The 22,835-nt window shown below is 46.8% G+C and overlaps 1 protein-coding gene across 4 annotated transcripts in view; it reads right to left on the bottom strand.

Annotated features, from left to right (window-relative positions):
* The window catches only part of LOC138566734 (sprouty-related, EVH1 domain-containing protein 2-like), a 654,794-nt gene that overhangs the window by 322,542 nt on the left and 309,417 nt on the right, over window positions 1-22,835 (bottom strand). Inside the window, exon 2 of one of the 4 annotated variants that reach the window (XM_069644361.1) lies at window positions 9,177-9,259. The exons of the other annotated variants lie outside the window; for them this stretch is intronic. The gene's annotated coding sequence lies outside the window, so the exon portion shown is untranslated. The remainder of the gene's footprint in view (window positions 1-9,176; window positions 9,260-22,835) is intronic. 4 annotated transcript variants of the gene reach the window in all.

The following is a 22,835-nucleotide window of genomic DNA, read 5'->3' as shown; positions in this document are numbered from 1 at the left end:
GTGCCAGAAATATCCTGAGAGAAACAACCCTTGAACAACATGAGCGGAGAGCAGACACACCCAATACCATCACAGCTGTCTTCAGCTTCCCCCTCTTGGTAAACCAAATTATGAAGGAGGTCACCAAATTATGCCGCTTCTTAATGTATGCACATCCAGGATCGGTCCTCCAAGATTTGCGATCAAATGGAGACAGAATCTCTGGGACTCACTGATTAACACATACAAGGAACCCGTAGAGCAAGCCCCAACACCTTGTAGAATTAACCCTGCCCGGTAAGCCATGTGCTCTGTGGCCAGTGCAATGTCTGTCCCCTAACTAAGAGGAGCACATCTATAGACATAAGCTGGAGGCACCCTTGGACACAAAAGTTCTTTAGCAAATGCAATAATGTCATCTACATTATCACATGCCCATGTGGCTTGAGATATGTTGGTATGACTATCCGCCCAGTGAAGATACGCCTGGGAGAACATCGGTCCTTTATTAGGACCATAAAAAACACTGCGCCACTGGTCGAGCACTTTATACTCAAGTGCCACGGCCTGTCTGATTTTACCTGGACAATTATGGAAAAGATCTTGGTACCACACAGATGAGACAACCTTCATAGGGTTTCATTCCGAAGGGAGCAATTGTGGATCTTTCGCCTCTGTACTGACAGAACTGGCCTGAACGAACACACTATCGGGCAAACCTTGGCTATGCTGTCACATCATTTGTAATATCATCTGCAGAAACACCCACCATGCGGGATAACTACATGCCCTTATGCCAAAGCAATTATAGACTTCTGTGCTGCCAAGTATATTTAGACCTGTGCACAATACCTACAATCATAGAAGACCCTGCGGGTATGGGGTTTAAGAGCATATAGAACCCGCTTTCAGAGGGATAGCACCCCGATCCCAGCAAACTGCAGCCAGTATCCTTGGATCTATCCCAAAATGAGTTAGCAGCCGGCTGGTTGACTGGCGGGCATCACTCTGACAACGTCAATGACGACAGTGATCCCAGTATATGGACCACTGAAAAAAGCTGGCAAGTACCCATCACAACACTGGCCGGATAACACAGGCAAGCCAGACCGACACAAACATTTTGCCTCTACACCAAGGAGGCACATACCATACAAATTAATAGCACTTATCATATGAGCTGGTATGCCGTTGGCAATTGTGCACACATCATGCTTGATAGGAAGAGGGCCCCCCTGAAGATAATGACATACAAGCAGTAGCAGCTCTGGAAAATCAGCACAGCACACAGGCACAAAACAGAGGCACATGCAGACACTCCAAGATGAAGGTCCGAAAGATAGTAACAACTCAGGCCGCCTGCACGCATTTGTGCTAGTACCCCGGAAGAGTTGTACACCAGTTACGCTGTGCAGAATATCCAAACCTGCGTTCGGCGAGCCGACAAAATGGCAGTAAGGTAAGAATCAAAGACGTCACATGAAGAGCAAGTGGGAGACACAGTCCCCATTTAAGCTCCGTCTGACTTGTTAAACAGCACAGTTAATCTGTGTTTTTGTACGCAATAGAATTTCAATTTAATTGAACTAAAATGCCCTCTACCGACGCTTACTGTCTAATATTGTATTGTATTACAGTTAGGCACTTCTGGACTACTCATCAGTCCACCTGAAAAGGCAGAGACGCCCCAGGGGAGCCGACGCTTGTTCTGATTTTGGGACTGCACATTGGGGTAAGAAGAGGAATAATAATGACTGAATCGACTACATGAAGATGATGTTCAAGGGAAAGTAACCACCACTTTCTCCTGTCTCTCTTTTTCAACCATCCCCTTCCTCATTCCTTTTCCCAACTCAGATGCAGTGACCAGTCTGAACCCAGCACTTGTATGTGGTGCCCATCATGACACCACGGCCCTGAAGAAAGTTGTTATACTCAATCACCACCACTGAAACCAGTCTGCAATTTTTTTTTTACTTCCTGTGCTTCGCCCAGTACAAAGGAGACCACTCTATAAGAACACTGGTGTGCAGTGTTAAGTGCACACAGCTCTTCAAATACTGAGCCCTTTTTTTTAGTGATCCCCTGTTTCTAATTTGATTTGAGGTCACTAAACAGGGTAATAATAAAAATATTGAAACTATCCTGTATGACCTCTATTACTCTGGGGCACAGCACAAAGCACCTGTTGTAGTATTTTTTAATTTCACTATCTATCAATTCTAGCCATTGACCCAAAGAAGTATGGCAAGCCTCTTCTTCTGTCCCCTAACCCTAGACAAGCGACATTCCAGCGCAACCTAGGGTCTAGTCACATAGGAGGGCATAGCTAGTACGGTTGGAGGGCAATTTAGGTTGTACTTAATGACACAAATGAATCTAAATGAATAATATTTTGGCCTGTCTTTTCTGTGTGGTAATGGTCTCCTAGATGCCAATTTATTTTACTATGCTACTCCTCATCAAATCAAATTTCACCTCTTCCTATGCTATTCATTGGACTCCTATTGCATATGGCTCAGCTGCTGCCTAAGGTTTCTCGCGAGGGTCCTTTCTAAAGGAGTTTCCTTCGACTCTTTTGACACATTTGACACAAAGTCTAATCTAATTAAAATATTAAGAACCTACTCACGGGGACTGTTATTTTGAAGTTCTGACTCCCCAATAAGGTGTTTCCCAGCCTTATGCACATTTACGCCTTTCTTAGGTAATTTCGGGTCTTATGGCCACTATGTCTTCCCGGGAGTTCTCTTTATTACACAGACTTTCCACATACATATCCTCAAGTAGCTGAATATTTGCTTCCTTGCTTCCTTTGAAGGAATGGCCGGATCTGCCATCATGCAAAACCTCTGCAAGTGATCTTGATGCTCAAGTTAATGAACCTCAGCCAATACTTGTATTGTGTTTTTCAGAGGTGGTACTTAAATCCAAGTTCTTGGCCGTATTGCTTTTCTACCCCATATTTCAACACTTTGTGGTTCCATCTACAGCTAACACCCACCCACACTGGACTGCAGGAGCAAACCAACAGGCCCTCTGTTGGTCTGGTTTGACCTGTAGTGAACCCTAGGAGTATTCACATTTTCCATACTTCCCAGCTTTTCACATTTCGAATTTAAGCAGCCTAGAGTATTGACTGCCTCCTTTAATGAATCAGTCCAGTCAAAGCAGTCTATCTGAAAAGGGGAAGGTGAGGAAACAAAGTTTAGTATGTGAAGGAGGTTTAACCTTGAAAAATATTAACAAGATTAAGAGCAGGAATGAAAAAACTGCTAAATTACATGTTTTAACCTTGATGGAGATGATTTACGTACAGCGAGGTGCTGGAGGTAAATACTCCACTTTAATTCCAAAAAGTGGCAGATTTGTCGTGAGTGGAATTACTGCCTGCTCTAAATTGGCAAAATTACCAGTGGAGTACTACAGGGACGTAATTTCACCAAAATGCCAGGAGTAGTGGAAGTGACATCGCATGACCCTTCACCCCCCCAATGGCATCACTTCATTTGCCCCCACACCCCAGGTGACATCACGGGAAGTGATGACAAACGATCTTCAGATTTTTCGGATGCGTCTAGCACCCGTGTTTCCAGGCAGTCTAATTTCAGCCAGATATAAGAACTGAGGCACAGAGGGAGGCATGATTTGTCCACGACCACACATTTGGGGAATCTCATTGTCCAGATTCGACGTGGGGTCTATTATGAAAAAATAACATAATTCAGTACCCACAGTAAATCTCTAATGCAGGCTACAGCTAGTCTATGAAACATCTATAGAACAATGGACACAGAAGTATGTGTCATCTGTGGCATTGCTTTGTTAAACAAGCCAAAAAAGCTTTGACCTGGGGAGGCGTGCGCTGCTGTTTACCGAGGAGAAAAATGCTGCACGAGCAAGGCCTGAAAATGAAATCATTGTCCAGGATTTAGTATCAACAAAATTCCCTGGTTTTCAATGTATCTATGAGTCAGCTACCACTGCTATATAAGAAACCTATTAGACTGGTCTGCATGCACACAGGGGAGTACACCTAATAATGGCCCTTGTTACAAGTTTGCCAGTCCGGAAACAACGGGGCTGGTAAGCTTACCGACACATTTGTTTCCGGACTGGCAAACCACGAGTCTACTGGCGGGTGACGTTCCGCCCGCCACGGTCAGGCCTGACCAGACTTTCACGGAAGCACCGTCATTAACGGTGTCGTTGCATCCATGGTCCCCACTCCCATAGAGTCCTATGGGCCTCTATGGGAATGGGGATCAACATTTTACCAGTGCCTGACTTATTGGAACGCCGTGGTTGTAATGCCCTGGTGTTTCTGGCAAGTCATTATGGTTCCAGCGGCTACCTGTTGGTTTCAACGGCCCGGTTACCGCCGGACCCATAATGAGGGCCAATGTTATCATTGCTGGACTATAATACCTGGGAAAGGTTCTTTCAATATACCCGAGGTCACCCTTAGTTTTTATTTTCTAAGTGTAATACTGGGTGAGAGAGTACTTTAAAAAACACCATTTAATGTAATATCATTGCTGCACACATAAATCCGTGACACCACACAGTTATTTTAAATTGAAAACACCCAAAAGTTGCTTCTCACCCGGGGACTCACTGGCAGACTTCAAGGTGCGCACTGCACACTACCCCTTTGTCAGAACCTGTGGTGCCCAATGGGGTACCATAACATTTGGTGGCTCCCCTGCGAACCACGCTGTGGGCACCCCCAAGCTCCTTAACAAAGCACAAGGCACGCCACACCCCAGGCCGGTCCCGACCACCACGTGTGCGAAATGTCCATGATGATTATTCCACTGCAGGGGCATGCACTGCTGCAAGTGAAAGAAGTAAATATGTTTTGTAATCAAAGCTTAAATGTTTAACGTAACATAGAAAGTAGGGGGTGGTGTCTGGTCCACAAATATACCAGCCACCAGTGGTGGCTGGTGAGTTTTTTTTTGGAGCGTGTAAATATTTGCCACAAGTATGTGATTGCGATCGAGCGTAGCGAGGGAACCCGAACTAACGAAAATGGGTTTTGTGGGGGAATCGGGGGATTTTTCTCCCTCCCCATAGAAAATGTTTTGAATAGAATAACAATGCATTAAACAGCACACTTTCTGAGAAAATGTGGGTAAAAGGCCACCAATTCAGGTGAAAAAGGGCAACAATCGGTTTTGTAGGGTAGGGCAAATCATGAAAAGTCACCAAAAGCCGACATGGCATTTCCCAATGCATTATCATGCCAGTCCCTTCAATATATGCCCGTATAAAAAAAATATCCTGCTGGCTGTGCCCATACATTTCCATTCTAGCTCCACCAACATATGCTAGTATTCCCATATAGGACCATACTCATGTTCACTTTTAGATTTTTTTAATAGTATCATTACTGGCACTGGGCACAAAACTGGCTCTGCCAATATGTGCCAATACTCCTATGTAAGAACATACTCCTGTTGGTTTGGCCATTAAAAGTGACATGTCACAATATGAAAACCTGTCCAAAGTGGTTCCAATGTAAGCCAGTCTAGACCCATAAGAACACTTTTCATGCTTGATTCATCATGGATGCTCAGTTAATAAAAGGTCTTGCTACAATAAAAGAGATACATGCAGCTACACCAAAACATCAGTCTAGCGAGGTAACACTACTTATCATGCTTGCTTTTTTAAACATGCAGAGTAATAAATTACATGTCACAGTAAGCAATGGATAGACTGATTGCACCAAAAAGCCAGTCTAGCCAGGTAATGACACACAGGAACTTGTCTCTGCCCGACAATACCTATAAAACATCCCAGTCTCTTAGGACCTTACACACACATGCATCCCCTTTGACCCACCGGTCACACCTATACATCCTCTCTCACATTCACTCACACTGGATTCACCACTCAGGCACACACCAAACCCCACACAGAACATTCAAACACACACTACCACATTCATACTCATTCACCCACCAGTCACTCACTCACACCTCCTATTACATACACTCATTGCATTCTCTAGAAAGGCACACATCCACCCAACTGGAACATTCAAAAACACACATCACTTCTCATTCACCCACCAGTCACTCACACCTTCTTTTACATCCACTCATTGCATTCTCTACACAGGCACACACCCACCCATCCCAGAACATTTAAAAACACACATCACATCACTTCGCATTCACCCACTAGTCACTCACACCTTCTCTTACATCCACTCATTGCATTCTCTACACAGGCACACATCCACCTACCTGGAACATTCAAAAACACACAACACATCACTTCTCATTCACCAGTCACTCACACCATCTCTTACATCCACTCATTGTAGTCTCTACACAGGCACACACCGACCCAGAACATTAAAAAACACACATCACATCTCATTCACCCACCAGCCACTCACACCTTCTCTTGCATCCACTCATTGCATTCTCTACAAAGGCTTCCACCCATAACATTCACAAACACACATCACATCACTTCTCATTCACCCACTAATCACTCGCACCTTCTCTTGCATCCACTCATTGCATTCTCTACACAGGCACACACCCAACCATTCACCCACCCACTCAGAACATTCAAAAACACACATCACATCACATTTAATTCACCCACCAGTCACCCACACCATCACCTTCTCTTACATCCACTCATTGCATTCTCTACACAGGCACACACACACCCATCCCAGGACATTTAAAAACAAACATCACATCACTTCACATTCACCCAACAGTCACTCACACCTTCTATTACATCCACTCATTGCATTCATTACCCAGGTACACACAAATCCACCTGCCCAGAACATGCAAAAACACACATCACATCACTTCTCATTCACCCACCAGTCACTCACACCTTCTCTTGCATCCATTCATTGCATTCTCTACACAGGCACACACCCACCCACCCAGAACATACAAAAACACACATCACGTTTCATTTACCCACCAGTCACCCAAATCTTCACCTTCTCTGACATCCACTCATTGCATTCTCTACACATGCAAACACCCCTCCCCCCACATACACAGAACATTCAAAAACACACATCACATCACTTCTCATTCACCCGCCAGTCACCCACACCTTCTCTTACACCCATACATTGCATTATCTACACAGGCACACACCCACCCACCCAGAACATTCAAAACACACATCACATCACGTCTCATTCACCCACTAGTCACCCACAACTTCTCTTACATCCACTCATTGCAATCACACACCCACCCACCCAGAATTTTCAAAAACACACATCTCATCACTTCTCATTCACCCACCAGTCACTCACACCTTCTATCGCATCCTCTCATTGCATTCTCTACACAGGCACACACCTAGCCAGAACATTCAAAAACACACATCACTTCTCATTCACCAACCATTTACATACATACATCCGACATGCACTTCACACATGCAAAATACACATTATATGTTTAAAAAAAAAATAAAAAGCCTTATTACCTTTTTCTTGCAGCTTCGGTTTGTCCTTCCAGGCCACCCTCGTCTCTTCCATGCTGCTCACAAACAGGAACCAGGAGGCTGCGAGAGCTTCATGGTTCCTGTATGTGAGCTGCAAGGAAGCTGAGGGAGAAGGGGTTGAGAAGAGGTTGGTGCTGAACATGGCATTTGACATGTGCTGCATGTCACAGTCAGCTCCAACCACTACTGAGTGCCTCCCAGCCTTCACCCTGATGGGTGAGGACTGGGTCGGGGACCCACCTGACCTGCTGTGGCAGCCCCCCTAAACCCCCACTACACCAGAAGATTATTTGTTTATTTTTGGATCGCATAGGCGTCCCAAGGGGTTGCAGTTGCAACCCCTGGCTACCCCCAAATGACGTCCCTGGAGTCCTATGGACTCCAAAGATGGGATTTAACACGCCCATGTCGCCACTCGTAATTGGACGGCTTTTGTTTGTTTGAAGGTATTTCCACAGAATTACAGCAGGAATACCACTAAACACAGAATAAGGCCATATGTATTTAATTAATGAAGCAGTAAAAATTGTTAAAAGAGGAGGCCACCAGGGGCGCATGGATGGCAGCATCCTGAACGGCTAGCTTTGACTCCTGTGAGACAGACATGGTGCCAAGAGAGACACATAAAAACAAACAAAGCCGGTTGTTGCCGAAAGGGACCCGTATTTGCACTCTTATGAGACCAGAGTCCCGTTTGGTTTTTGGTGCAGGCAAAGGCTACACCGTAAGTTTAATATGATCAAAAATATCAATAGAAGTGCTTGAAAGGAATTGTTAAAAATAAATATTCAGCACAATGAAGTTTAATATTATTCGGGTGGACCATCCAAATACCCAAATTCACATCCAAATAATGACCAAAGGGTCATTGTAAGATGACCATTTTCAGAACAAAAATGTTATACAAATCAAAGGGTGACGTGTAGCAATTTATCACAGTCAAATATCTCAGTTCTAATCACTGAGCGCCTATCGTTAAAAAGGCATCAACAACGGTATCCAGTCATTGCATCGAACAAAAAGCATTGAATGCCAAAAGCATCGAAAAAAAGCATTAAATGCATTTTTTTCAGAGGTAAAGGTTGTATTTTAAGTATAATGGGTTTTAAGGGGTAAAGAAACAGGGGTTGGGGGCAACCCCATTTACATTTTTTTTTAAATGCATTCAATGCTTTTTTTCATTGCTTTTTTTAGATGCTAAGGCATTCGATGCAATCATTATAAACTATTAACAACATATTCTGCTGTGCTAGTGCATACATATTATTCATTTTATGCAAATCAAACATAATCCAAAAAAGCACAAATGTGGAGGAAGCAACAATTATAGCCAACGCGTTTTGGATTTAACATCCATCTTCAGGGCTTTTGAGGCTTAATGTTCCCAATTTTTTAAAGATTAAACTCAACAGGTGTTCAGTCGTACACCTGAAAACACAACAGGTGAATATACTTAGTAAGATGTTTTATATTCCCAACAATCTTAATTTGCTAATTAATTCGTAGATATAAAGGTACACTAGGCGGCGTTCTTGTTCAGTGTGGTACTGTGGTGTATCTACCTTGTATAATGAGGAAATAGAGTAGGGAAAATAGCTATTAATATGGGCTATCTTATTACCATATATAAAAAATATATCCCATCACATAGTGTCAATGGTAAATATGGAAAACACCCAAAGTCTACTCACCCGCCAGGTGGTGTTCAACCGGCAGGGCGGGGGTGTTGCTGGATGGTCAGCTAAGGCTTAACAGGGAGCATCTCAACAACCCACTGAAAGATAAGAGATGTGGGACCAATGATAATTTGCATCACGCAATCACATGTTCAGAGTTAACTAGTTATATGTACAATACATGTGGCTGTGGCACAATACACTCGTGGCACATGGATGCGTGTGCCTCAAAAGTGTGTGAAGTGGACTGTTGCCTCCTCCCAACCAGGGTAAGAGGCCCCAATCCACTGTGAGATGAATACCCCCACGTTGCACATGGGATAAGTCTTAAGAGGGGTTATAGTGTAATCAAACTAAACCCCTAGATGTGGCTGAACCACCTACAGAGGCACTCCATTGCTGGAAGGCATGTGAGTAAGCCGTCTCATTATGTCACCCCACTTGTTGCATACTTATCAATCATTCCGAGATAACACTGACATAATATCTATGCCTGTTCTGTAGTAGCAGAGGCATTTAACAAACGCTTACCAGATATGTGTTTCACGACTTCCGCGCCAACCATCCGCAGTCGGCGCGGCTCGCGAATTCTGTGTTTATGTCGGTCCTACGTTATTACATCGCGGGACTTTTCATCGCAGGTATTTTTTACTGCATATTTTTTTTTAAAAACTCGATTTTTATTTCATGGGGGTTTACCCCCACCAAACGCCCTTTCTTTTTGTCAAAAATCCCGTACACCCAGACCCATTTTTAAAAATGTTTACCCCCCCAAAAAAAAGGATGCGGTAAAAAAAAAAACAGCTGAAAAGTCCCGCGATGTAATAACGGTATACTGTTTATGTCGTTGTCATGGTGCCCATGCACATCGTAGCGGTGACCGCCAGGGCCGTAAAAACGATTTAACTGCAATATTTATAAGGTACCCTCTGGTAACTATAAAATATGTTTAGGCAAGCCTTAAGAGTATGCAACCCGCCTTGTCAAATTCAGACAGCGTGGTCTCCTCTCTATGGAACATGCTCTGTTCTTCAACCTAGTCGCCATAGCAACCATGCATATACAATGTAGTTTGGAGGCACGTGAATGAGCTTGTTCTGTAAATAGGAGCTATGAAGGACAGTGTACAACACAGGCACAACCTTTAAATTTAAGGTGTAAAACTAAACTTGTCCATCAATATCATGGCCAGACCACAACATATCTGGGTAATATGTGTGATTGGCCATCTGTTTCATGTATGGTAGGACCAGCGGGGTACAGGGCATCCGGCCGTCTGACGGCCCAGGTGCCTCGCGCCGATCTCGTACCATGAAGTAAATTGTTAGGCAGTATCCTGTGCAGTTCCCTTAGGGAGCACTACACAAGATTAGGACTGCAGGTGAGAGCAATAAATCCCCTTTGGTATCAGTCTGTACCACAAAGATCTAGTTGGTAGCTGTGGCTGAGCAGTCAGACTTATCGCAAGAGGGAGATGAGCAGTATTCAGGGTTTACACAATAGGCCTACAGTACTATTGCACAAGGAAACACTGACTAAAGCTTTGCATTAAAAAGTAGTTATATATTTATTTTATACACTTCTAATAAAACACATGTATCACAGTCATCAAGCAAGTTAAATTAAGTCAAAGGAAAAATATACACACTCACAAGTTAAATTGTAGACCAAGTGAACCAGAGTGAAGACTGAGCAAAATGGCACAGTGAAAACCACACACAAGGGATACTCTAACAATTCCTTACAAGGGAGGGAAAGCACAAGTTATTTAGAAATAGTTTCCTACACACCCTAGCAACACCTCCCATAAGTTTGTGGACCAGTTTAAGCAAGACAGTGCATCAATATAGACAATACTTAAATGAAAACTGAGCAAAATGACATTGCACAGGGTTTAAAAATGGAAAGGAAAGGGTAGTTGTAAGAAATAGGTGCACCACACAGTTCTAGATGAAAATCAATCTAAAGAAGGCAGGGCTAACAAATGTAGCCAGAGTCAATAGGCCTGTGCCAGAGTCAGTTGGTACAGGACAAGGGCCCAGGAACAAAATGTTCTTGTAGCTGCAGTCAAGTCTTTGGTTAACGATTTTTAAAAGGTGGATGCAGAAAGTGAAAAGACAATGTTAAGAGAGAGGGGCGACCAACCCAACAGGTAGGTAAAGGATTTAAAATACCTTTAGTGCTACCGCGAAGAAAGGGCGGCCTGGCGGAACAATGTACCTTTAAATGAAGAAGTGGCTCCTGCGGTGGCGGTTGTTCCTGGTAGTTCCTGCAGTTCGGGTGATCCAGCAGAGGAAGAGGGGCTCTCGTCGTGTAGGAAGGTTGGAGTTACTGCACTACCCAGGAATGAAACCAGCCGCGGTGCTGCCCGATGAATAAAAGGTACGCTCCTTTAAATCGCGGTCCGGGTGGACTAGTGCCTGGCTATCCGGCCTCCAAGTACAGGGTATGGGAGATTCGACCAAGGCAGGTCCGGGAAGGCGATTGGCGAACTGGGTGGCCCCACCAGCTCAAGGGAAGAAGGCTCTTGCAGATGAAGATCTTCTCTCGTTGTGTGGAGAATAGTGGTGAGACGCTGCAGCAGGGCTTCACCGGTGGTTCAGTCATTGCAGATGTCCTTGGCTTCTCTCCTCTTCGGCTTCTTAGTTCCAGTGGCAACGCCTTGCTCTTCCAGTCCTCAGGACCCTGCTTTTATGCAAAAAGATCCCCATTCATACAGCATAGCTGTCACTCACACAGTGGAGTGGTCATCCTGGTGGGAGACCCTCCAGCATATCAGGATAGAGTGCGATATGGGTTGCTGAGGCAACCCGGTCCAGGGGTCCTACTCTCCCTCCCACTCAATGGACCCACCCCAGACTCAGTGGCACCGAAAGGAGGGCTTCTCGGCAGAAGGCTGCCAAAAGGACAAACAAAGGATCCCCGATCTAGGTTAGGAGTTTAGAGAAAGACACGAGAAAGAAGTTATATTAAAGTTCTGGCAATAAAAACCTACAGGAGTAAAGTAAATATTAAAATACACCAGCGGTATGTTAGAAGCCGTCAGAAAAAGTGGTAGCCTCGAACAATGGGAAAATCCCATGGGAAATATTTGCGGTTGAATATTTACGGTAGTAACCACTGCCACCAGCCAGAAACGTTTGAGAGAGCGACTGTACGGTAGCCTCTCGAAAATAAACATAAGGGAAAAACTATTAACCCTTTCCAGTACCTCCATAGTAAGATGGTTTGTACTGGTTTAGTTCATATAAATTGACTATTAAAGTCATTTGGGACTTTACATGCCCTGGGAGAAAGTAGTCAGTCCCAGGGTATGGAGTCTATGTTTGGGGGTCGCTATGACACCCCTGTGTCACTGCACTGAGGGTGCTGTGTAACACATGTGAGTAAAGATGGTTTCTATGGGGATGAGAAAATCCCATAAACATTAAACACAAAAATAGCCCAGAACACACAAAGCAAAGATGCCTGAGAGTGGGAAAAAGAGTCTAACTCTTAGCAGGAAAAAGAAACAAACCCTTCAAATCCAGCAAAGCTGCTGGGGGACTCTATAGGTAAGGGAAATTAGCCATAGAATGAGAATTCTCCCTAACATAAATCATATTGAAACATTTGAGTTCAGTTGTAAGATCTATGCAAGGTGTCTGGAGGACACATGGTCCTCGGAGTCGACCTAAAGTGTATGCAGTCGGGAAACTAGTGTTGGAGAGTCTTCCTCACCTAAGAACTACATGCTCACTTAGGAACAGCATGCTTACATTAAGACTAAGTGCTGTCTACGTGCATTATGTGTGTACTGGTCTAATATACCACTGTAAACACTCTGTGTTTTTTGTGTACTGGTCAGATTTGTCAATATAACCATTTTGTAACCGTAGTCACCAGTTGGTATACACATACGATGAACTGGTGAATGTTTAAATTTACCCACTATAGTGTGAGCTTCTAACAACAGTACTCCTCCTGCCTTGCAGCTCTGCAAGCTCCTCTCACAATCTAGTGTCATCCCCCTAACAGGCAAGCTGTGTATATTACTTAAACAGCACATGTGTGTAAATTCACAGTATATTCCTTGTGGATTAAAAGGCGGAGTCCACTCACAATCTAGCGCCTGTCATTTTCCAGGTCTGATTGTATGTTCAAATTAAGCACATCAAGTCAAATTCACAATTCATGCCTCTTGGGCTCAATGAGTCAAGCATATCTATCCATAATATCTCTCTCTGTAGTAGCCTTTTGTGTAGATCACCACCTCTGCTTCCCAATTCCACCTGTTCAAGGATAACGCACTTCAATTGTGCTACTGTGTGTTTCGCCTCAACAAAGTGCGTGGCAACAGGAGATTTTAAATTCCTTGTACGGATGTTCGACTTGTGCTCAGTCTACCTGAGTTTGGCTTTACGAATTGTTATGCCCTCATAGTAATACCCACAGAGGCATGTCAATGCATACACCACATTGGTGGAGTCGCATGTACATGAATGTTTAAGGTTGATAGTTTTTCCTGAATGTGGGTATGTATGTGGGTGTGTAATGCTCGTACCTGTGATAATGTTACTGCAGTGCTGCCAGCTATGACATGGGTGTGTGCCTTTATGAACAACCTTTCATGTTTGATCACGGCTAGCTCTACTTTCACTGACACAGACACAGGGCTTCATTAACCCCTTACCACCACATTACCAGGTCTGCTCGCGGGACCCGCTCAGGGTGCCTGGTTTTACCAGACATCCTTAGTGGGTCCCGCGAGCGGCCTAGCATGCTAACAATGGGCCCGTCATTAACGGGCCCTTTCTTAGCATGCTGCCCATGCCCATTGAGCCCTATGGGGGCTCAAATGGGAATGGGGATGGACTGGGTCCGAGTTCCCTGAATGGGGAAATACCTGGCCCTCCAAGGTCGGAATGGCCCGGTATTTCCCCATTCAGGGAACCCGGACCCGGGTTTGGGGGTAGCCATGCCCTTGCGAAGGGCATGGCTACCTTCAAACTCGTAATGAGGCCCACAGACTCAAAAGTAAGTTTGAAAACCCTTATTATCAGACTTTGTGGGGTTGGTGTAGTGCCTACATGGCCCCAACTCTAAGAGGATTGGTCCCTCAACTGATGCATGTCTGTGTCCAAACCTGTGCTTGCCCTCACTCTTAAATCAGATGTGATGGGGATCTTCTTAAAGGAAAGATTGTGATTCAAAAGGAAATGTAAACCACAGCCGGTTTTAGGTAGTCTGCCCATAAGCACAGTTCTGCCAGTTCAAAGTAGTTCAATTCAACAGGGTTACCCTTGGAACCTTCCACATAGGGCTCTTTCAGCAAGTCAATAGAGTTCACAATGTCTATGGGCCTCTTGGGTTCCCTTCCCCAAGCTTTGATCCTTCTAGTTCCAAACACAAAAAACACAGTTCCTGTTAGGCCTCTCAGGGTTGCCTTGACCAAGTCTAGGCCTCTTTTCACAAAGTTCAAAAAGGTCTAGAGTGGGCCTTTGATGGTTCCCTTCCCCAAGCCTAGGCCCCTCTTTCAACAAACAAATAAAAAGTTCCTCTTGTGAGGATGTACCTTTCACCGTACAGTTCTTTCATGGGGTTGTAGCAGAGACTTTTGAGAATGCTGAGTTCTTTGCTCCACCAAGGCGCAACCACTCTGACCTCCAACCCCTCTCCTTATTCTCTGGCACTTCTTGTTCTATGCCTCTTCCACTCTGTCCTTTTCCTCTTTACTGTGATTGCTGCACACCTTTGTTTTCCATTGTGCACAGTTGCACCTTCTTTCAACCTTTCCGTGCCTCTTGCACACTTCTCCTTACTTTTCACCTTCTGGTGCTTCTTGCACAATTCTCTTTGCTTATTGCCATACTCTCTTGCACCTTCAATTTCTCATCATGCTCTCTTGCAACTTCAGTGTCTCATCTATGTTCTTCTTGGACTCTCTGCAATTACTTCGGGTCACTTACACGCTCTTTCTCACTTTCGGGTTGCGTGCACCATCTCTTAGCTGTCCGATTCCTTCTCTCTGTCTCGTTACTGTCTTTCTCAGTTTCAGGTCACTTTCACCCCTTTCCCTTACTTTCAGGTAATTCGTAGCCACTCTTGGCTATTTCCAAGCCACCAGTGCACTTGCTCTTTCTATCTGTATTTCTGCGCATCTAGCACCCTTTTCTGTTTCTACTTTGCTTTCTTTCTGCTTTTTTGCTTTCACTTGTTTCTCTTTGCTTTTGCTTACTTTGCTTTGCCTTTTCACTTTTTTTGCTTTGCTTTTCTTTTTCCCGCTTTCACGCACCAGGCTGTTCGGTCTCTCAACACTCCTGCACCAGCCACCTGCACACTACTGAGTTTCATTCTGGCTCACGAAACTCACCAATAGTAGAGAGGTGCTTGCGGCAGATAAAAGGCAAACGTTCTTGGGTCGAGGTCAGGGTCGAACCACTTACCTCTTGGACACCCCTGGGACAGGCACACGTCCCAGAGGAACAAGCACTGGTCTGAACAAGGCCAACAGACCGCCTTCCGTCCCGCTCCAGCTTCTTGGAGGCATAGCTACCTCGCCACGCTGCAGCCCCTTACACACACCGGGCCAGCGTCTCAGCGTCCCATAATCCACTGATGTTTTTGATATTGATATTGATATTTTATTTGTATTGCGCTCGTACACAAGTGTTTCAGAGCGTGACAAGGCAAGGGAGAGGAACCAGGGAGAACAAAACAACGATCTTACTAGGCCCAGTGACAATGAGAACGCGCAAGTGCATGAGAGAGGGAAAGGGTAAGTTCATGGGAGGGGGGGAGAAGTGGAAAGTGCTGAGCAAAGGAATAAAAATAAATAATAAATCATAAATAAATAAATAATAAAACACAACAAACAGTGGTAGTGCAGCCAGCAAGTGGCAAGTGCTAGGTTTAAAGCAACAGACAGGGTGTGTCTGATAAGTGCAGAAAAAAGGGGGAGGACTGTAGGTTACCGATACAGACCCCAGTGCAAGGGATTGCCAGGAGGCAGTGCTGGTGGGTGGTAGGGTGAGCTGGTACCTGGGCCTGAAGGTCAGAGGGTGACCAGGGCATGGTGCCGTAACAGGACAGATCAGCAGGGGAGAGGTGGGGCGAAGGCAGAAGCAAAAAGGAAGGTCTTGAGGTGCATCCGGAACCGGAGATGGTTCTCCTCAAGTTTCAGAGTGGCAGGGAGGCTGTTCCAGAGGGAGGTCCCAGCTAAAGACAGGATCTTCACCCTGCTCGTTTCATTGAAAAGCTACTGACCCTGAGGGAGTTAGAAGTGGAGGAGCGAAGAGTTCAGGACGGAAGGTATTTACCCAGGGACAGCTGAAGGTGTTTTGGACCCAGGCCCCAGAAAGCCTTGTGGGCAATACAAAGGGTCTTTGGCTCCTCTTTCCACAGCTATCTTCTCCTTGGCTCCTCTGGTCCAGTTAGCTTCCCCAGCTCACTCTCTGACTCTGGCAGAACCACCCTTTTTATATTGCATTTGAGAGTCAATTGGAGTCAGGTGTGAACAATTGGGGAAATTTGCCTGACCTTGTGTGACTCTATTAGGGGGAAAATTCAAAGGTGTTAGATGGTAGGCCTCGCTTTGTATCTCTATGTTGTGTCTATGGGCAGCTGGGGAGCAGGTGTAAGTGGATCTAGGTCACCTGGCCTATGCCCCGCCCACCTGGTGCCTTCCTGGTTGCCGCTCCTTTTCACCACTTAGCAAGCTCTGCCCACCTGGTGCCTTCCTGCTTGCCGCTCCTTTTCACCACTTAGCAAGCCCCGCCCACCTGGTGCCTCCTGCTTGCCACTCCTTTTCACCATTTAGCAGGCCCCGCCCACCTGGTGCCTTCCTGCTCTCTGCCGCTCTTTTCCCTACTTAAGGAGCCCTCCAGCCTCTTTTCCTTTGCAGCTGGGGAGCAGGTGTAAGTGGATCTAGGTCACCTGGCCTAAACCCTGCTCACCTGGTGCCTTCCTGCTTGCCACAAGCCCCGCCCACCTGGTGCCTTCCTGCTTGCCGCTCTTTTCCCTACTTAAGGAGCCCTCCAGCTTCGTTTCCTTTGCAACTGGGGAGCAGGTGTAAGTGGATCTAGGTCACCTGGCCTAAGCCCCGCCCACCTGGTGCCTTCCTGGTTGCTGCTCCTTTTCACCACTTAGAAAGCCTGTCCACCTGGTGCCTTCCTGCTTGCCACTCCTTTTCACTGCTTGGCAAGCCCCACCCTCCTGGTGCCTTCCTGCTTGCCGGTCTTTTCCCTACTTAAGGAGCCCTCCAGCCTCTTTTCATTTGCAGCTGGGGCGCAGGTGTAAGTGGATCTAGGTCACCTGGCCTAAGCCCCGCCTATCTGGTGCCTTCCCGCTTGCCGCGCCTTTTCACCACTTAGCAAGCCCCGCCCACCTGGTGCCTTCCTGCTTGCCGCTCTTTTCCCTACTTAAGGAGCCCTTCAGCCTCTTTTCCTTTGCAGCTGGGGAGCAGGTGTAAGTGGATCTAGGTCACCTGGCCAAAGCCCCGCCCACCTGGTGCCTTCCTGGTTGCCGCTCCTTTTCACCACTTAGCAAGCCCCGCTCACCTGGTGCCTTCCTGCTTGCCACTCCTTTTCACCACTTAGCAAGCCCCGCCCACCTGGTGCCTTCCTGCTTGCCGCTCCTTTTCACCACTTAGCAAGCCCCACCCACCTTGTGCCTTCCTGCTTGCCACTCCTTTTCACCACTTAGCAAGCCCCGCCCACCTGGTGCCTTCCTGCTTGCCGCTCTTTTCCCTACTTAAGGAGCCCTCCATCCTCTTTTCCTTTGCAGCTGGGGAGCAGGTGTAAGTGGATCTAGGTCACCAGGCCTAAGCCCCGCCTACCTTCTTAGCCCTGCCTCTTCCTTCCTGCTCTTAACTCTTAGATGAACGGCGTCTCTCGTCCGGGCGTCCAAAGTGAAGGGATATTGCTGTTTGGACATGTTCGGACCAGGAGGATCCAGGGTCCGACCCCATGCTAAGACAGCAGGTAAACATGCACCAACATGTGTTTACACACTCTGTCCCAACAGGCCATCCCCACCCTCTCTGGTCCCCCCCGTGTTGTTCCCTTGTGCACCCCCCCTTCCTGCACACAGGAGTCTGTCCTGATACATTCTGGTTTCACCATCACCGTCTTGTGGCCAATGCTGGATTTTACTTTTATGGACTTCATTGATTCACGGTGCGTCACCCTTTCTCAACTCTCATGCTGGACTTCCTTTCCATCTTGTACTCATGGTGGCCCTGAATCATGCTGTTCCATCTTCATCTTGTATCCTGGCTTGCAACATTATGTGTTACTACTTGACTTCTGCCATTGTATTTGCTCTTATCTCTTGCTTCTCCACTCTTTTTGACTGCTTACTCTCTGTTCTCTCCTCCCCTCCGCTCCCCTCTCCCTTTTCCTATCTCCTCCCCTTCTCCCCTTACTTTCTTCTATGCGCTTACTCTATCAGAATTGTCCCGTACTATGATAGCAACCTGGTCTGTCGCTCCCCTATCCCCTTACTGTTGCCCCCCCTCCCTCCAGCACTATCTGAAACGTTGTCAGGCCTAGTACAATAGTCACTTGTTTTGTTCCTCCCCTCCCTTTCTGCACCCCTCTCCCTCACCTTTTGTTTTCCTCCAGCTCTACCAGAAATGTCGTCAGGCCTAGTACCGTAGTCGCCTGTCTGTTTCCATTTCCTTCCCACTCTCCCCCTCCCTTATCTATGTCTTAGCACTTGCACTATCTGAAATGTCGTCAGACCGAGTACGATAGTTAATTTCACATCCTTACTGTTCATGGCCTGTAAGAATGTCGTCATATTTTCCCTTGTTCCCTTCCTTGCCTTGAAGCGCTTTGAAACACATTGTGTATATGTGCTATATAAATAAACTATCATATCATATCATATCATATCATATCATATCATATCATATCATGGGTAATCTTCCTTGCTCCTGATCGCCTCTTACACGTCCCAGTATTTGTTGGAATTGGGTAGGAGAGAAGGGAGGAGAGTGGAAATACCCCATGAAGAGTGAGGGAGAGTGGGTTGGTGGGCAATTAGGAAGGGGGGATATCATGTCTCCCTCTTGGGTATTCTCCTCCCAATCACCCATGACCCTCCACTCAGGTGATCCTCCCTCGCGTGCCCACCCCCAGGGTCAAGATCCAAAAGCAATGGCCCTTCCCTAGCCACCTGAATGGAAGATCCCTGGGGAGTAGGTGGGAGAGTACCATAAGGTTTCTCACACTCCACTGGGTCCGGAAGAGCATGAGCCCCGCTCCTGAGCCCCCTAGGAAAGTTGTTCAAAGACTGTTCGTTTGCAGGGGATTTCGTGCTTGTGTGGGCGAAATCCTGGACCCTGAGTTTGTCTGCTGGTGCTGCTGCTCTCCTGCCTGCTTTGCCCTGGTTGAACGGCCCTAACAGCAGAAAGCCTGTTCTGCGGGGTGTTCTGCGGGGTAACCTGGGTGAGCCCCTGCCTGGATGCTTACCCCCTCACGCCCTACCCGACACGTTAACCCAGAGCAGTGATGATATTGGAGGCTGGTCAGTGCGGGAGTGGGAATGCTCCGGTGGTCCTGGCGGGCTCCGTGGGGTCGCAGAGTGCGGGGAAACTGGAAGCTTCCCCTGGATTGGAGGTGAGCCCCGCAGCACAGTGAGGGACCATGTGAAGACATCTCGCCCAATGGCGAGTTCCATCTGTGTGGGTCGGGAAAGGGTGAGACCGCTCTTTGGATTGGAGGCTGCAAGGTGGAGGCCTAGCCGGCTTCCTGGAAAGTGTTTTGGGGGACCTTGATTTCCTCTGAGTTTACCAGCAGCAGTGGTACTTGGAGCCCAGGGAACCTGGCCGCCTTCTGAAGCGTTGACCGCCATGTGCATGCCTAACTTCGACAGATAGTGGGTCCTCCATGAGCTGTAGTACTGCCATGTGCTGAGATATTATTTGAAATGACTGGGGGTGTTGTGTGGGTTGGAAATCTTCCCTGCAGAGATTTCAGTTTGCTGATTCTCCTGCAGCTTCATTGGGACCTGCAACAGCACTGGCCACAATGGCAGAGACGTCAGAGGATATTGTGGCAATGCCCGAAGAGATACGGGGTATCTGTGCTGACATTGGGACCCAGATGGACACTTTGGGCAAATGAGTAGACAAGATCGATGACAGATTGCAGAACCTTGAGAATAACCAGACCTCACTGGACACAGTGGAGGTCCACATTGACATGCATCTTTCTGAACTCTGTAGGTAATCAGAGATGACTCTCAGGATGGATGACTTTGAGAACTGTGAAAGGCGAAACAATCTCAGTTTCTTTGGAATCCAGGAGCGGGAGAAGGGAACAGAGTGGGACATTAAGAGGGTCATTCATGTAGTGATTAAACTTTTGTTTGTTGGAGACTCCATGGCTGAGCCTACCATTGACAAAGCTCATCAGGCAGGAGGAGGGGAAAAGGACCTGAGATCGGTGCTGGCAAGATTCCACTACTATGAGGAGACAACAAGGATTTTAGATAAGGCTAGGAAGGGGGGCCTGAGCGACTAGAGGATAACGATCTTTCAAACCTGCTGGCCTTCACACTAGCAAGATGACAAATGTGTGCTTCCCTGACCTGATGGCTCAACGAGAAGGGGGTTAGATATCATTGGGAATTCCCCTTTTCCATATCCTTCGAGTATGAGACTCATAAGTACAGCTTGGTTACTGAGGACGACATCCAGAGGGTCATTGTAGAGCTCATGGGTTTGTCAGCCGAGCAACCCCGAAAAGATGAAGGATCAATGGCTGAGGGGTTTCAGAAGGTTAAGGGGTCAGGCGGCAGAGAATTCCCAGCTCCAGAAAGTTTACAAAAACTAAACACCTCCCTAAGAGTGTGCTATGTGTCCTGTGGATCGGGTTGGAGTGGATGTTTCCATATGATTGATATGGTTGTTTTCTAGGTGGGGTTAAGCGGATTGCCTGAGCAGGGGAAGCCGGATGGAGGGTGCATTTCTGAGATTTGGACGCTATTTGTTCTCTGGACTTGGCTGAACTGGAAGCCCCCATGCAAGTGTTATGGTTGGTTATTGAGTGGGGAAGGGCAGGATGCTGGGGTTGAGGTCTGGGGAGTGGTGAAGGGGACACCCTGTGTCTTGTTGACTTAGGTCGACAGGGTGGAAACTTGGAAGTTTCGAGGGCCTAGTCTTCTATTTTGTACTGGTTGGGCAGAGCCGGTTGTTCTCGTGAGACTGTTATGGTAGATTAGAATTTGGGGTGTACCATGGAGGTAGTTCTGGGGGAGGTGGGAGAGGGTGATGCCTAATGATTCTTTGATTTATAGCTTATCATGGTGACATGTGGCTCTTCGGAGCTATGGTGGGGAGGTGGTGAGTGGGAGGTGGGGGTTCTTCAGTATTTGAATGTTAGGGGTAGGACCCGGCAGAGCAGTTTTTTTTCTGGTGGTCCGGTCCTAAGCCAGTGATGATAACTCGGCTGACTGGACGCCTGGGGCGGGCGTTGGGGGGCGTTCTAACTTGGGGTGGGGGAGGAGTTGTTTACAAGGAGATGGAATTCTGTTTTTGGGATTGTGATATGGAGGTTTGGCAGTCGAAAAATTTGATTTTGCAGCAGGCATGATTTCTGGTGTGAATGTTGACTTGGTGGTGGTGGGGTCCCTCAATGCCCGGGGTCTAAACTCCCCCACAACCCAGTCTCTCATACTCAGAAGAGCTAGGTTGGACTTCTCTTGCAGGAAATTCATTGGGCTAGGGGTGGTCCTCCGGGGCTGAAGTCCAGATACATTGAGGAGGTATATCAGTCCTCTGCACTGGTTAATAAGAGAGGAGTGGCAAGAGTTAACGGAACATTGTAGGACCTGGAGGAGATAGTACATTGCTGTCAGGGGCCTGTTGAGGGGCACTCCAATAACGGTTGTGTTGGTATGTGGACCAGATTCATTTATGGGATAAGCTCAAGGAAGAATTGAAATTGTTTATTGAGGGCCAACAGATAGTTGGGGGTGACTTCAATATGGTCCTGGACCCGCAAAGAGATAGGAAAAGACCATGGTGGGAGGTGGTGTCCCAAGCAGAGTGTTCCCAATCTAGGAAGTTTCATAGCATTAATGAGGACCTGGGGGTAATGGATACCCTAACGTTGGAAGCGGAGTAGCCCCCTTCACTTTTTATTCTCGAGTCCATGATTCTTACTTCACAATTGGCATTGTCCTGGTAGAGTTTACCCCTTGAAGGGGTTCATCAACTCGGTTACCGTGTCCCTTGTCCTGTGGTCAGATCATGATTTGGTTCAGGTGGTACTGGGGGAGGGTTGGGCACGCAGGCCCCCGGGGAGCGGGCTGTGCAATGACCTGTTGCTGAAGGACAAAGAGATAGTTCAGATGCTTCGGGTGTACATTAAAGACCAGGCAGCGCAACTGCATCACAACAGGCAGCGCAACTGCATCTCTATAAATCACAGCTGGAGGATTTGCCGGTTCATGATACGAGTAAGAAGTTGAAATGTCTGAGGCAGAAGTACCATGAGAAGGTAGATAGGGCAGATAGAATTCTGGCATGGTGGTTATGAGAGGTGTGGATATCTAAATTGGTGAACAGAATCAAAAGTCAGAGCGGAGGGACCTCTTCGACCTTGGGGCGATAGGGGAGGAGTTATGGAAATTCTGTGAGGCCCTATATATGTCAGAGTTCTCTGGAGAATGCACTCAGATGTCCCG

This window comes from Ambystoma mexicanum, chromosome 2p (genome assembly GCF_040938575.1).
Source record: "Ambystoma mexicanum isolate Mex_15411 chromosome 2p, UKY_AmexF1_1, whole genome shotgun sequence".
Taxonomy (NCBI): Eukaryota; Metazoa; Chordata; class Amphibia; order Caudata; family Ambystomatidae; genus Ambystoma; species Ambystoma mexicanum.
Note: the sequence above shows the minus strand (reverse complement) of the source record. Positions and strands in the feature narration are given on the sequence as shown.